Raw genomic sequence first — 13752 nt, forward strand, 5'->3', positions numbered from 1 at the left:
AAAACATGTTGAATTTACAGTAAGAGGCCACGATGAAAATAAAATCACTGCAAACATTTCCAGATTTACAGTATACTACCCTGGGGCGGTAGGTGTGTTCAGCAAAACCAGCTGGTTGTACTGTAATTATAGTTGTCTTGGACTGACACGTACGTACACGTGGCAGGGTCCCTGGACTTAAATGGCTTTATTACATTGTACTAGTATATATCTATTCTCAGATATAATGAAAAACCAATATGAAGGGTCTGGAAAAAAAGAAGCTCCTTCAAAAAATTTGCACTACTCATAACTTCAATCCAGGGCTACATAGTATGTTATTCTGTTTTACATTTTACAGTCACATTATAACATATACTATCTTGGATTGATTCTTTTGTAATTCTAATAAATGTAAGTCTTATAAAAGGTATCATATGTTTTTATGACAATTATGACTGTATAGACTACTAGTATATAGTTTGAGGAACTATATTCTTCAGTATGATACCGTTAACTTAACCTGATGCAGTTAAGTACAGGTCACAACTTACATGATTTGTGAAACAAATAAACCAGTTAAACCCAGTCTGAAATACTTCAGTTGTTTGACAAGACATGTGAGAGGCTTTCCCAGAACCAGCATGGAGCTACACTGTAGTGCAGCAATTTGCAGGCAATCTTTTATTCTCAGCTAGAGACCACATGCTAATTTTGATAGAACTGAGATTGGATGTTTTATCCAAATGTCATAAGGGTTCAAACCCGGGCTCTTTCAGTCCTTTGACAATTAGTATCCTAACCAAAAGGCCACGTTATTTGATTTTTTAACAAACAGGAAGAAACACAAGTTGAACCCACTGCAAACATATCACACACTACTAGTAATGGCATGGATTACAGTACAATAATATAAATCGCCATATTTTTGGTTTAGCTTTCATTCTAGTATCTTTAAATCAACTGTGTAGTGTATGACAAAATAGATGAATGAATGAATGAATGAATGAATGAATGAGTTGATGGATAGATTGGTGGATGAATGAATGAATGAATAAAGAAATGAATGAATGAATAAATGAATGAATGTATGTATGTTGTTATTCTGCATTTGACTGCTTGAAAAAACACAAACCAACCCCTGCTGTCCTGTGGAAGTATATGGAGTGTTGGTGGGACATGTCAACAGAGCAGACATAACTTATAAGTGCTTCCTCAGTTTACTGATCCCGGACCTAAACAAACAGATCTGATGCAGAGGCAAAACAACCACAACAGCACACCCAGAGATGATGACAGCAAAAAGACAGCGAAAAGACAGTCATTGTCCTCACTATACTACAGTGGATGGGGAAGAAAGATGTACAAATGTATAACTATAACGAACGTGCTACCCAAAGTGGTAATGCATGTTTGTGTGTTTCTATGATTCCTAATTACACAACAGTATTGACAACACCCTCAGAGCTGCTATTTTTGTCTGTGAGGATAGAATGGCTACAAACTACATGAATAAGTATGGGCAAGGGGTACATATAGCTCCTTGGTATGGGTAAAGGGGTGAAGTCTGCCATCTCTTACTGCCTTGTTTTACATCCATATGGTATTATACACGCCAAAACAATTTATTGCAAAAATAATACGCATTGTGTATTTACATACCTATTTCTTAAAATAACAACTGGAGCCCACAACTATTTATAGAATAAAGATGTTGTTGTTTTAAATGACATAAGCCACTATAAACACGACCGGGTGAAGTTCATGTTACAACTTTCACTGATCCAAAAATAACAAACATTTCTGGGTCACTGATATTTGACAACAACACTCACCGCGATATCACTCTCTCCCGAAGCTGAACACGGCGCTCCCCGCTCTGGTCTCTCCGCAGTAGTTCCAGTCGCTGCCGCCTGCGCTCATGCCACTAATCACGACACGAGAGACGCCGAAGAAAGCAGAAGATTCCAGCAGACAACCTGACGGCTCGACCTGGTCACACGCCATCGGAGTTTCGAAAGAATGCGCGACCTGTGACCCCGCGTGACCTTGGAAAGACACAAAAAACTGCTAATAAAAATACACCAATTTTCCCTCATATTTGATACTTCATGCAAAATATGTTTTAGATATAATATTTTGCTCAATTCATAGGATATCATGGATCACGTATTCATATCTAAATCCTGCCAAACCAGTCCCTGGTGTTTTATTTATTAGCGTTTGGATGGTAAACATGAGCCAATCAGCGACGAGTTCCCACGAGCTCCATCGTGAGCATCAGGTGATGCACTTATTTTGCAAGACAACAGATGTCGCTCTTGATAAATCAATCTGGAGTGCTTCAATCTATTCAGAAGCTCACTAGAGTGACAATATTTACATCTAACCCTAGGGGTATGTACAATGGGAAGAACTAAATTCGAATTCAGCCACAAAATTAAAATCAATCGAAAAGATCATTGTACATTGGACAAGTTAGGCCATGTTGATTTGAATATATGGATGACATCCTCTGGGAACCCAAAAACTGATACGAGCGTGCGAATAAGAAATTTTAGCCAAAAAAAAGTTCTGCGTAGTCAAGAAGCTTGAACAAATGATTAAACACAAAGAGTATAGTATAGCGAATCATAGATTTTCATCTTCATTTCTTCACATCCTCTTCTTTGACTTTGAAATTGATTTTGTCATTCTACGACATTAGTCTTGTTTTCGGATATTTTTTTGCAATTTACGGCATACATTTGATCATTTTGCAGCTGCTTTGTACAATTTACAGTATGTCCGAAAACTTTTTGTTGTTATTTGAAATCGGACGAAAAGTGATGCGCACGCGGATGTCATCCATATAATCAAATGAACACGGCCTATAGTTACAGGTTGAGTTTTATTTGCAAGTTCTTACCCGAGGGCTAATTGCAACATGACACAATGTACAATAAAAAGTATACGGACAGTGAAAGTTAACAATGGTGACAGGTAGAACAAGTGGCTATTCTATAAGAACTGCTACAGAATACAATCTAAGCTTTTCCGGTTTGACTTCGTTTTTTTTAAATCGAAGTAGTGGAAGATGAAATAACGTGTTAGATAGATAAGTCATGAAATGTACTTACAATGCACGATATTCGATAACGACTTGTGTATATATGATTGTAGGCCATCACACGCCGCACTCAATGTAGTAAAAACAGTAGTGAATAAGTGAATATCGATGTTGAATTTTGTAGTGCTATTGTTTTTAATTCCATTTGTATTATAACGTTATATTTTGTAATGCTAGCTCACGGCATTTACTTCATTGTCAACTCCAGGGTTGACCGACATCCTATGCTGGAACAAGTACATTACAGAAATGAATAGACTTGAAACGTAACACCTGAAATGCATCCGTTCTTCTTTTGTCGGTTTGAATACAACCGACCACGGTCATGACGTCAGTGGAAAGTACCCGCTATTCTGGGCAGTGACTCACACACGGAAAGCCCCAGTCGGCTACATGGGCTAGCGCTATGGTAAAAGTACTACACGGTGTTTGTGAGGTTGTTGGTGTACTACGACATCTGTCTCCAGCTTGAACGCAACCCAGTGGTTTTAGCGGCGTGCGCGTATGTATAATACTTTAGTTCTATGGTGTACTGGGATCTTTTGTCGAAATGCGTGTGTTCCTTCTTTACGTTTCGGCTATGGTGTGAGACCGTGCTTTTTATCTCCATGAAAAAAGGCTTTTTCATGGATATACTGTTTTGCTTGCGTTTGGTGTTTGTGTGTATGTATGTGTCACCGGATGCTTAAAGTCACCATAACTGTAGAACCTGTACATGGATTGTGATGATTTTTGGTATGTGGGTGGGTGTTAAGTGGAGGTAGGTCAAGGTCGATTTTGGGCCCCCTGGCATGTGTGACTAGAACTGCAATGGCGTATTTGTAAAAATCTTCAATGTAGAAGAACTGAAGAGAGGATCGACAGATCGTCATGTTATTTGGTACAAAGACAGGTTAGACCAAGATGTACACACTTAAGTGCAAACTATGCAAATGAGACCGAATTTGCATTAGTAAGGAGGTAAATCGTTTGCATGTGTGTCGCTGGATGCTTAAAGTCAGCATAACTGTAGAACGTGTAGATGGATTGTAATGATATTTGGTATGTGGGTATGCGCTGGGAGGAGAATGATCAAGGTCGATTTTGGGCCCCCTGGTTAGTGTCCCTGGAACTACAATGGCCTATTTGTAAAAATGTTCTAAAGGGGTATAACTGAAGAAAGGAACAACAGATTTTCATGTTATTTGGTACGCAGGTAGGTTGGACAGAGATGTACACACTGAAGTGCAAATCATGCAAAGTTAGTGTGTTTGCGCGTGTGTGCGCGTGTGTGTATGTTTGTGTCACCGTGTGTGTATGTATGTGTCACCGGATGCGTAAAATCAGCATAACTATAGAACGTGTAGATGGATTGTAATGATATTTGGTTTGTGGGTAGGTGCTGGGAGGAGAAACGTCAAGGTCGATTTTGGGCCCCCTGGTATGTGCCATTGGAACTGCAATGGCGTATTTGTAAAAATATTCAAAGGAGAATAACTGAAGAAAGGAGCGACAGATTTTCATGATATTTGGTACGCAGGTGGGTTGGACAGAGATGTACAAATTAAAGTGGTAATTATGCAAATTCGGACTGAATTTGCATAAATAATGAGAAATATCTACTCTATTGTGGGCTTTGAGGTCGCACCATCTGTTGGTCTCTTTATCTAGGTCAACTATTCCCAACAGGTCCCAACAGCTGGTGGTCAAACCACAAATGGGAACACTACCAAACCTGTATGTGGATACCCTTTGGCACTTAAAATAAAACAACCAGCGGCAAAAACACAACTAGGGCAAATAAAACACATCATATATAAAAACAAATTTCATGGAGATTTTGGGTCTTCGGACTCTTGTTTTTTCTGTATTTGTGTTAGTCTTGGGTCTTAGCAACGGTTGACTTTCTTTTCCAGATGTCATACCTTGCTCGGGGAAGTCAAAACTGATTCCGATACACCTTGAAAGCAAGGTGCAAGTACAAATTTCGCTGAGGACTTTTGTAAGACTGCATCAAGTACTAAATTCACGCATAAGCCACACGCCGAGAACACGTCTTCTATGGCGGCCATGTCAAGAGTTGCCGAGACCGTTGTTGACTTGGACATGAAACGTGACGAAGATGACGAGGCGAAAAAGAAGTTCAAGCAGAACGAATGCGAAGCAAACAGGTTTGCATAGTACTTGTCGTTTTACAAAGTGCTACTTAGTAAAATTTGCAACAGAATTAAGTCAGTTTGTGACAGATTTGACTTGGCAGAGACTGTCATTCTCGTATAGGATTGTTTTATAGCCAAAGCCGACGTTGCAGGGGTGATACCAATTATGATCATACCATGGTCAACATTGATCGACGGAAGACATACACAAACGCATGTGGGGGAACAGGAACGTGTTTTCGGCACCTGTACACCTTTCATTTAGATGGGTTACAGCGGACAGAGGGCTTCAAAGGCTTGGGACTGAAACTTGACACTTTTATTTACAATCGCTCCACAGATCATATGCTGAGCTCCACCTGGCGGGAGACTCTGCACTGCAGCACGGGGATCTGGACGAAGCAGAAGAACACTTTGCTTCAGCGCTTAAACAAGTTCACGGTAAGAACTGTAGATACTAATTTATGTCACACCTGGGCCGGGATGAAGTTCGATGCAGGTGTTTTGGACCGGTCTATATTTCACCGTATTGCCTGGTCTTCGAAGTCGTATCGCACGGGCTTCCACATGATGAATGATTCCAATGCGCTTTGCGTGCGCCGCTGTCGGAAATTCGAATACCGGATTCCAACGTTGGAACTGATGTTGCTGCAATTTTTTGTTTGAGAGTGCCTATGATTTTCAACTTCTGGCGCATTTCGCATTGAAAAGTGTGTTTTTTTTTTCAGAGTGGGTATGACAAAGATAAAATACAGCACGGTGTGTTAGCTATCATCCTCGGTCCCAGCCCACCCGCGGGTCGGATCGCCCTCCGGCATTCGAGCTGGGTCCTCAGTTGATACGGAATATACCGTGTTGACTTCTATATTTACATTACCTAAAACGCTTGCTGTGCCTTCATTTGGGATCAAATCTAGACGAGATGTCAATATTGCTTTGTTGCAGACCGCGATTCGCCTAGACTTCAAGAGGAGGAGGAGTGTCTGCGCAAGCTCGGGGCCGTGTACGTCAGACGAGGCACGCATATAAAAGACGGACAGGACTTCGCTAAGGCCACAGCGCTCTACAACGCCGCTCTGGCCAGGAAAGGCGACAAACATCTTCTGATCGAATCCATCAAGGAAGCGGAGCGGCTGTTTCTGTACCACACCGTGGGAGTCGACTGCAAACCATCACCCTACGAGAGCGACATCGAACACAAGAAGCGGTTGGAAAAGTACAGAACTGAAATCAAGACACGTCTAGAAACAATCCACAACGACCATAACCCGTACCAGTACGATGACGATGATCCTCTTGTCAAAGAAGTCGAGATGAAGCGAGCAGAATCTGTCAGGGACTTGTTTAAGGACATATCAGAACAACGAAAGGACTTCATCAAAGATCTTGTTGAAGAGTGCATCAAGACAATCGGACCGCCGCCATGTCAGTATGCTATGGTAGGTTTGGGGTCACAGGCTACAGAAATTGTCACTCTGTACTCCGACCTGCAGTTTGTCATTATGATAGAGGAGAACAAAGACACTGCTGACAACAGAGAGTACTTTCTCAACCTCACCTGCTACCTGCACTTGAAAATCATCAACCTTGGAGAGACCATTCTGCCGGCAGTTTCGATAAAGTCTCTCAACGACTTCCACTCAGAGGATCCGGCGGCCAGATGGACGCAAACCAAGCCCGCCGTCAGCCTGATACAAACGCCTGCAGGCATGGCTGAGTTTCAGCGACATGACATCGCCCTCTCTCATGGTTACCACCTGTCCAGCATACTGAGGCACGTCTCCTATCTGACTGGCGACCAGACATTGGTTGATGACTACATGGCAAGAGTCATTCAAGAGTTGTGGACCTTTGACGAGCAGAGCAAGACCACAGTTGCAGTTATGTTTGCGCGAGCTTCTATAATTGATACCTTGCAAGAGGACTTGGGTCTGGATCTAACCGCCAGGCCGCTAGACGTCAAGAAAGACATTTACGGTTTCCCCACTGTTGCGGTTGTGAATCTGGGTCTTCTTAGGGGCGTGTATGCAACAAGCGTCTGGGACGTCATTAAGGAAATGGAAGAGGCAGGTGTAGTTACTGTTGAAAACGCCCATCATCTGCAGGTACTGGTCAGCATCTCAGGCGAGCTGAGACTACGGACGTACCTGGAACTCAGGGGCCAGAAGGAAAACTTGTCGGGTCTGAGGGCGCTGCGGAAACAGCAGGGCGGTGATGACGAAACACTAATCAGATCAGTGTTTTACGTGCCAGACCAGAAGATGCTGTTTAGATACTTCTACACAGCTCACCCTCTGAGTCATTTCATGTTTGATATCATTGTTGAAGTTATTACAACCGTACAATCCCAAAATACTTCCTTCTTCGATGCTTCGTCTTTGGTAAAGGCAATGATATGTACAAAGCTTTGGCAGTTCAAGGCAGTACTTCCCAACACAGAGGAGCTGCAAAGAAAGGTTGAGGATGAGAAATATACTGAAACCTCGAAACCTCTCGAAGAGAATGCGTCCTCTGTGGCGGACATTTCGCCAGTTGCCGAAACCGTTGTCGACTTGGATCCAAAACATGACGAAGGTGACGAGGGGAAAACGAAGGGCAAGCAGAACGAAGCAAACAAGTAAGCATATTGTAAATATTAAAACGTTATTTCCGTACACCATATAAAACATTCATCAACAAGCTTTCGGCCAGTCCTCTGACCCTTCTCGTGGTAAAATGACCCGAATTCGAAGCCTACGTCGATGAACCTTCATACGAATATAGGTAGGGAATGTAAACCTGTTCTTACATATCGTCGTTCATTCAGTTGTGTTCCTGTTAGCAGAATATGCGTTTCGAAGGCTTGGTATTGAAATTTGATGCTTTCTTTTTACACTCTCTGTCAACAGGTCATATAATGATCTTCACCTTGCGGGAGACTCTGCACTGCAGCATGGGGATCTGGACGCAGCAGAAGAACACTTTGCGTCTGCGCTTAAACAGGTTCACGGTAAGTCACTGCAGACACCAATGTATAATGTCTTTTCTTCCAAGAACATCACACATCGTGTCTGGTTGTGGTTTTCTGTAGTAACAAAAGATTACGTGCTGATGCAGAGATAGGTTGTTTGGGAGAAGTAGGAAAATACTACTTTTCAAACAGGACTGCGTTCTTTTCATTAAATTATTTTGCATACACCTATAACTCTTGCTAAACCTGCATTTGGACTCTAATATAGTTAAATTGTCTATACTGCTTGTTGCAGACCGGGAGTCGCCTCGGCTTCAAGAGGAGGAGGAGTGTCTGCGCAAGCTCGGGACCGTGTACGTCAGACGGGGCACACAGACACAAGACGGACAGGACTTCGCTAAAGCCACGGCGCTCTACAATGCCGCTCTGGCCAGGAAAGGCGACAAAAGTCTTCTGATCGACTCCATCAAGGAAGCGGAGCGGCTGTTTCTGTACCACACGGTGGGAGTCGACTGTAAACCATCACCATACAAGACCGACATTGAACACAAGAATTGGTTGGAAGAGTACAGAACTGAAGTCAGGGAGCGTCTACAAGCAATCCACGGCAACCATAACCCGTACCAGTACGATGACGATGACCCTGTAGTCCAAGAAGTCGAGATAAAGCGAGCAGAATCTGTCAGAGACTTGTTTAAGGATATATCAGAACAAAGGAAGAGTTTCATTAAAGATCTTGTTGAAGAGTGCATCAAGACAATCGGACCGCCGCCATGTCAGTATGCTATGGTAGGTTTGGGGTCACAGGCTACAGAACTGGTCACTCCGTACTCTGATCTCGAGTTTGCCATCCTGATAGAGGAGAACAAAGACACTCCGGAGAATACAGAGTACTTCCTCAACCTCACCTGCTACCTGTACTTGAAAATCATCAACCTTGGAGAGACCATTCTGCCGGCAGTTTCGATAAAGTCTCTCAACGACTTCCAGTCAGAAGACCCGGCAGCAAGATGGTTCTACGACTCTGTCACTCCTCGTGGGTTTGCGTTTGACGGAGCCATGCCATGGGCGAGCAAAACTCCGCTTGGAAGAGAAAGGACGCAAAACAAGCCCGCCGTCAACCTGATACAAACGCCGGCAGGCATGGCTGAGTTTCAGCGTCATGACGACGCCCTCGCCCATGGATACCACCTGTCTAACGTACTTAGATACGTCTCCTATCTGACGGGAGATCAGGCACTGGTCGATGACTACATGGCAATGGTTATTCAAGAGTTGTGGACCTTTGACGAGCAGAACAAGACCACCGTTGCAGTTAGGCTTGCACGAACGTCTATACGTCATACCATGCAAGAGCAACAGCAGCAGGATCTTACCGACAAGCCGCTAGACGTCAAGAAAGAGATTTATCGTTTCCCCACTGCTGCAGTTGTGAATCTGGGTCTTCTCAGGGGCGTGTATGCGACAAGCGTCTGGGACGTCATTAAGGAAATGGAAGAGGCAGGTGTCTTCACCACAGCAGACGCCCATCATCTGCAGGTACTGGTCAGCATCTCAGGTGAGCTGAGACTACGGACGTACCTGGAACTCAGGGGCCAGAAGGAAAACTTGTCGGGTCTGAGGTCAATGCGGAAACAGCAGGACGAATGCGACGGAACAATAATCAAATCAGTGTTTCACGTGCCCGACCAGAAGATGCTGTTTAGATACTTCTACAGATCTCATCCTCTTAGGCACTATTTGATTGCAATCTCAATGGGGTTCACTGATGGGTGTATTGCATTCCTTCAAGGACGAGAGACTTTCTTCTATGATGCCTCCACTTTGATTAAGGCACATATATGTACAAAGTTTTTGCAGTATAAGGCAGTAAGTTCCGTCATAGAGGAGCTACAGAGAGAGGTGGAGGAGGGGAAATATGATAAACAAATACTCGGTACGGCCCTTCATTCAATAGCTCTTCAAGAACTCAGAGCCTGGAGTACACGTAACTCCAAACTCGGTGACCAGAGGCAGGCTATCGGTCACCTGGAAGAAAAGCTAAGGGTGCAGCAGCAGCTGTTTGGGCACGATACAACGCGTGTAGAGGTTGCCAACATATATAGCGGCCTTGGAGCAGCCTGGGACACGCTAGATCCGGAGAAGGCCCTTAAGTACCATGAACAGGCGCTGACGATACAGGAGGCCTTATTGGGGAAGAATGCGGTGGCTCCTGAAATAGCTAGAATCCTACTAAATATTGGGACAGAATGGGATAGACTTGGTGATAAAGAGCAGGCAATTAGCTACTTTGAAGTTGGAATGAATATGTTAAAAACCATCCATGGGGAGAATGCATCCCATTCAGATATAGCTCATGCACTTGCAAACCTCGGATTGTGTTGGAGTAGTCAAGGTGATTACAAGAAGGCCATCAAATATTGGGAAGAAGCCTTAAGAATGAGGAAAGCTGTCTATGGCCAAGACACAGCTCATCCTGCTATTGCCGAATCACTTTCTCAACTTGGGAGTGGTTTGTGTGAAGGCCTACATGATCATGTCAAAGCACTACGCCTACGCGAACAGGCGTTAGAAATGTTCAAAGTTATCTATGGGAGCGACACGCCACATCCGGATACTGCCAAGTCACTCAACATTCTCGGACTCGAATGGAGACACCTTGGGGAATACAAGAAAGCGATCATCTTTTTCGAACAGGCCCTTCAGATGATGAAAATAATCTACGGAGAAGAAGTGCGACGTCCCGATATCGCACGTGTTCTTCAAAATCTGGGAGGCCTTTGGTGCTATGTCGGTAATAATGACAAAGCCTATGTCTTCTGTGAACAGGCGTTAAAAATGCGTCAAGAGCTCTACGGCCTGGACACCCCACATCCTGATACCGCCACGTCGCTCGTCAATATGGGAGCAGTTTTCGAAACATCTGGAGATTACTTCAAGGCAATCAGTTCCTACAAAGAATCACTGAAGATGATGCAGACAGACGAGAGTAGCAACAAGCAACACACCTGCATTGTTTTATTGCTATGCAGACTTGGGTCCGCATACCACAAGGTAGGAGAAACCACAAAGTTCATCAAATACAGCGAGCGGGCAATGAAAACTTTTAAAGGCGTAACGTTACATGGGCGGGACGAGCTGCGCTCTGCCATTGCTGCATCTCTCGACGAACTCGCGGCGATATACAAAGACCTTGGAGACCAAACAAAAGCTATCCAGCTTTACAAGGATACTTTAAACATGATAACAGTCATCCACGGCGCGAACGAATCACACGGAGAAGACGAAAATCACCTTCCAAACATTGTAGGTGTTCTTATCAACCTGGGAAATCTTTTGGGCAATACCGGTGATTGCGAACAAGCTCTTGCTTTCTACGAAGAGGCATTAAATATGTGTCGAGAGCTGTATGGTCCGATCACTCCACATCATAACACCGCTATAGCACTTACTGTGATGGGAATAGTTTTGGAAAAATCAGGAGATAACTTCAAGGCAATCAGCTATTACGAAGAAGCGCTGACGGTGATGGAAGAGGTTCTGAATAAGAGCATGGAACATCCAGACATTGCTTGGTTGCTAAGCAACCTTGGGTCAGCATGCCGTAAGGTAGGAGAACACACGAAGTCCATCAGATGCTACGAGCGGGCACTGAAAATTGACAAAAGCATACACGGGCAGGTGCACCCGGTCATTGCTGAATCCCTCCGTAACCTCGCTGCAGTTTATGAAGACCTTGGAGACTATGCAAATTCTATTAAGCTCTACAAGGATGCATTACACAGAATGAAAATTATTCACAGTGCAAACGACAGACATCCCGACATTTTGGAGCTGAACAGCAAGCTGGATGTAGTTTGCAACAAACTTGGGGACCTCGAAAAAGCTATCGAGAACCAGGAGCAAGCTAGTGCTCTGAAGATGTACTGTTCCATCATGTAATCATAAATGAGAGATGGTCAATTGTAGTTAAGAGTCGTTTTTTTACTTTTTGCCGGATGTACAATAATGTCGTAAATTTTTTCTAATCAATCTATATCTTTTCATATACATGGGTATGGTTTGTTACCTTAATTTCTATTTCTGTCTGAACATAAACAGATATATCACATTCAAAAGTCTTGGTATGTTGTTTATTTGCACAAGGAACGTTACAATTAAAATAGTAAAAAACAAAATACACTAATTGGCGCAAGGCCCATAAAGATTAATACATTATATCTTTATCTAATCTCTGACCAGATTATTTTTCGTTTGCCTCCTCGACGCCACAGTTGATCATTATGGTTCATGATATTATATTGATGATCATGGTTATGGGTAAAATAACCATCGGTCTCTAGTCAATGTCATAGTATCTACACTAAGCATAAACATCAAGCAGCATCAGGGCGATGGTGACATGATAAATTTGTGGAATATTGCGTTCGTCAAACGCCGTAAAAACGCCTTTACTCTCTGGCAAACTAGACTCAGCTACTAAGTATTTGGATTTCATCGTACTTCAAGGGGTATTGAGCATCTAGAGACTTCTAAAAGTACCAGAGAAATAGATGAGAATTTTCCAACAAAACGTATCTAAACGCCTTGGACACTTGAGCTTTGGTCCATTATAGGGCAGATGAAAGACCATGTTCGTTTTATTGATATGTGAAGTTTGAGAAAACGATATATATACATATATATATATATATATATGTATATATATATGTATATATGTATATATATATGTATATATATATATATAAATATATATATATATATATATATATATATATATATATATATATATATATATATATATATATATATATATATATATATATATATATATATATATATATATATATATATATATATATATATATATATATATATATATATATATATACATACATACATACATACATACATACATACATACATACATATACATACATACATACATACATACATACATACATACATACATACATACATACATATATATATATATATATATATATATATATATATATATACATATTAGTTACTTGACCTTTTAAAGTCACAGGGAATTGTAATCTGAAACGTCTGATAAACTGAAAAGGAATATATATCTGAAACCATCAAAGATATGACAAACTCCACATGTATTCAGCAGTTACATGAATCAAGATGGAATTCGAAAATTTGAATTTTCTTCTCTCAGTCTTCCCAAAACCTAACGTTAAGTGTAAAAAAAAAATCAAAGTGAAAAAATTAAACTACACCTGTTTATGTTATAGCAAGTTTTGAAATATCGTGGAAATGTCTTTTTCTAAGGCTAAGGCTTCTGCTGATTGACTTCGCCGAGAAGTCTATGTTTTGATGCTTGTCTGTGTGTCTGTTAGTGAACAGAATAAGTCGAGAACACCTGGATGGATTGTTGTTGTATTTGGTGTGTTGATGTGTATGTGGGAAATCTCAAGATGATTAGATTTTGGGCGAAGTACTTTGCATAATTAACGAGAAAAGTGTAAAAATGTGTTATATTGTATATACTACTAGCTCAGGGTACCAGCTGGAACGTGTTACTCGTGTAGGGGAAGTGTTCC

The sequence above is a fragment of the Branchiostoma lanceolatum genome, chromosome 2 (genome assembly GCF_035083965.1).
Source record: "Branchiostoma lanceolatum isolate klBraLanc5 chromosome 2, klBraLanc5.hap2, whole genome shotgun sequence".
Lineage (NCBI taxonomy): Eukaryota > Metazoa > Chordata > Leptocardii > Amphioxiformes > Branchiostomatidae > Branchiostoma > Branchiostoma lanceolatum.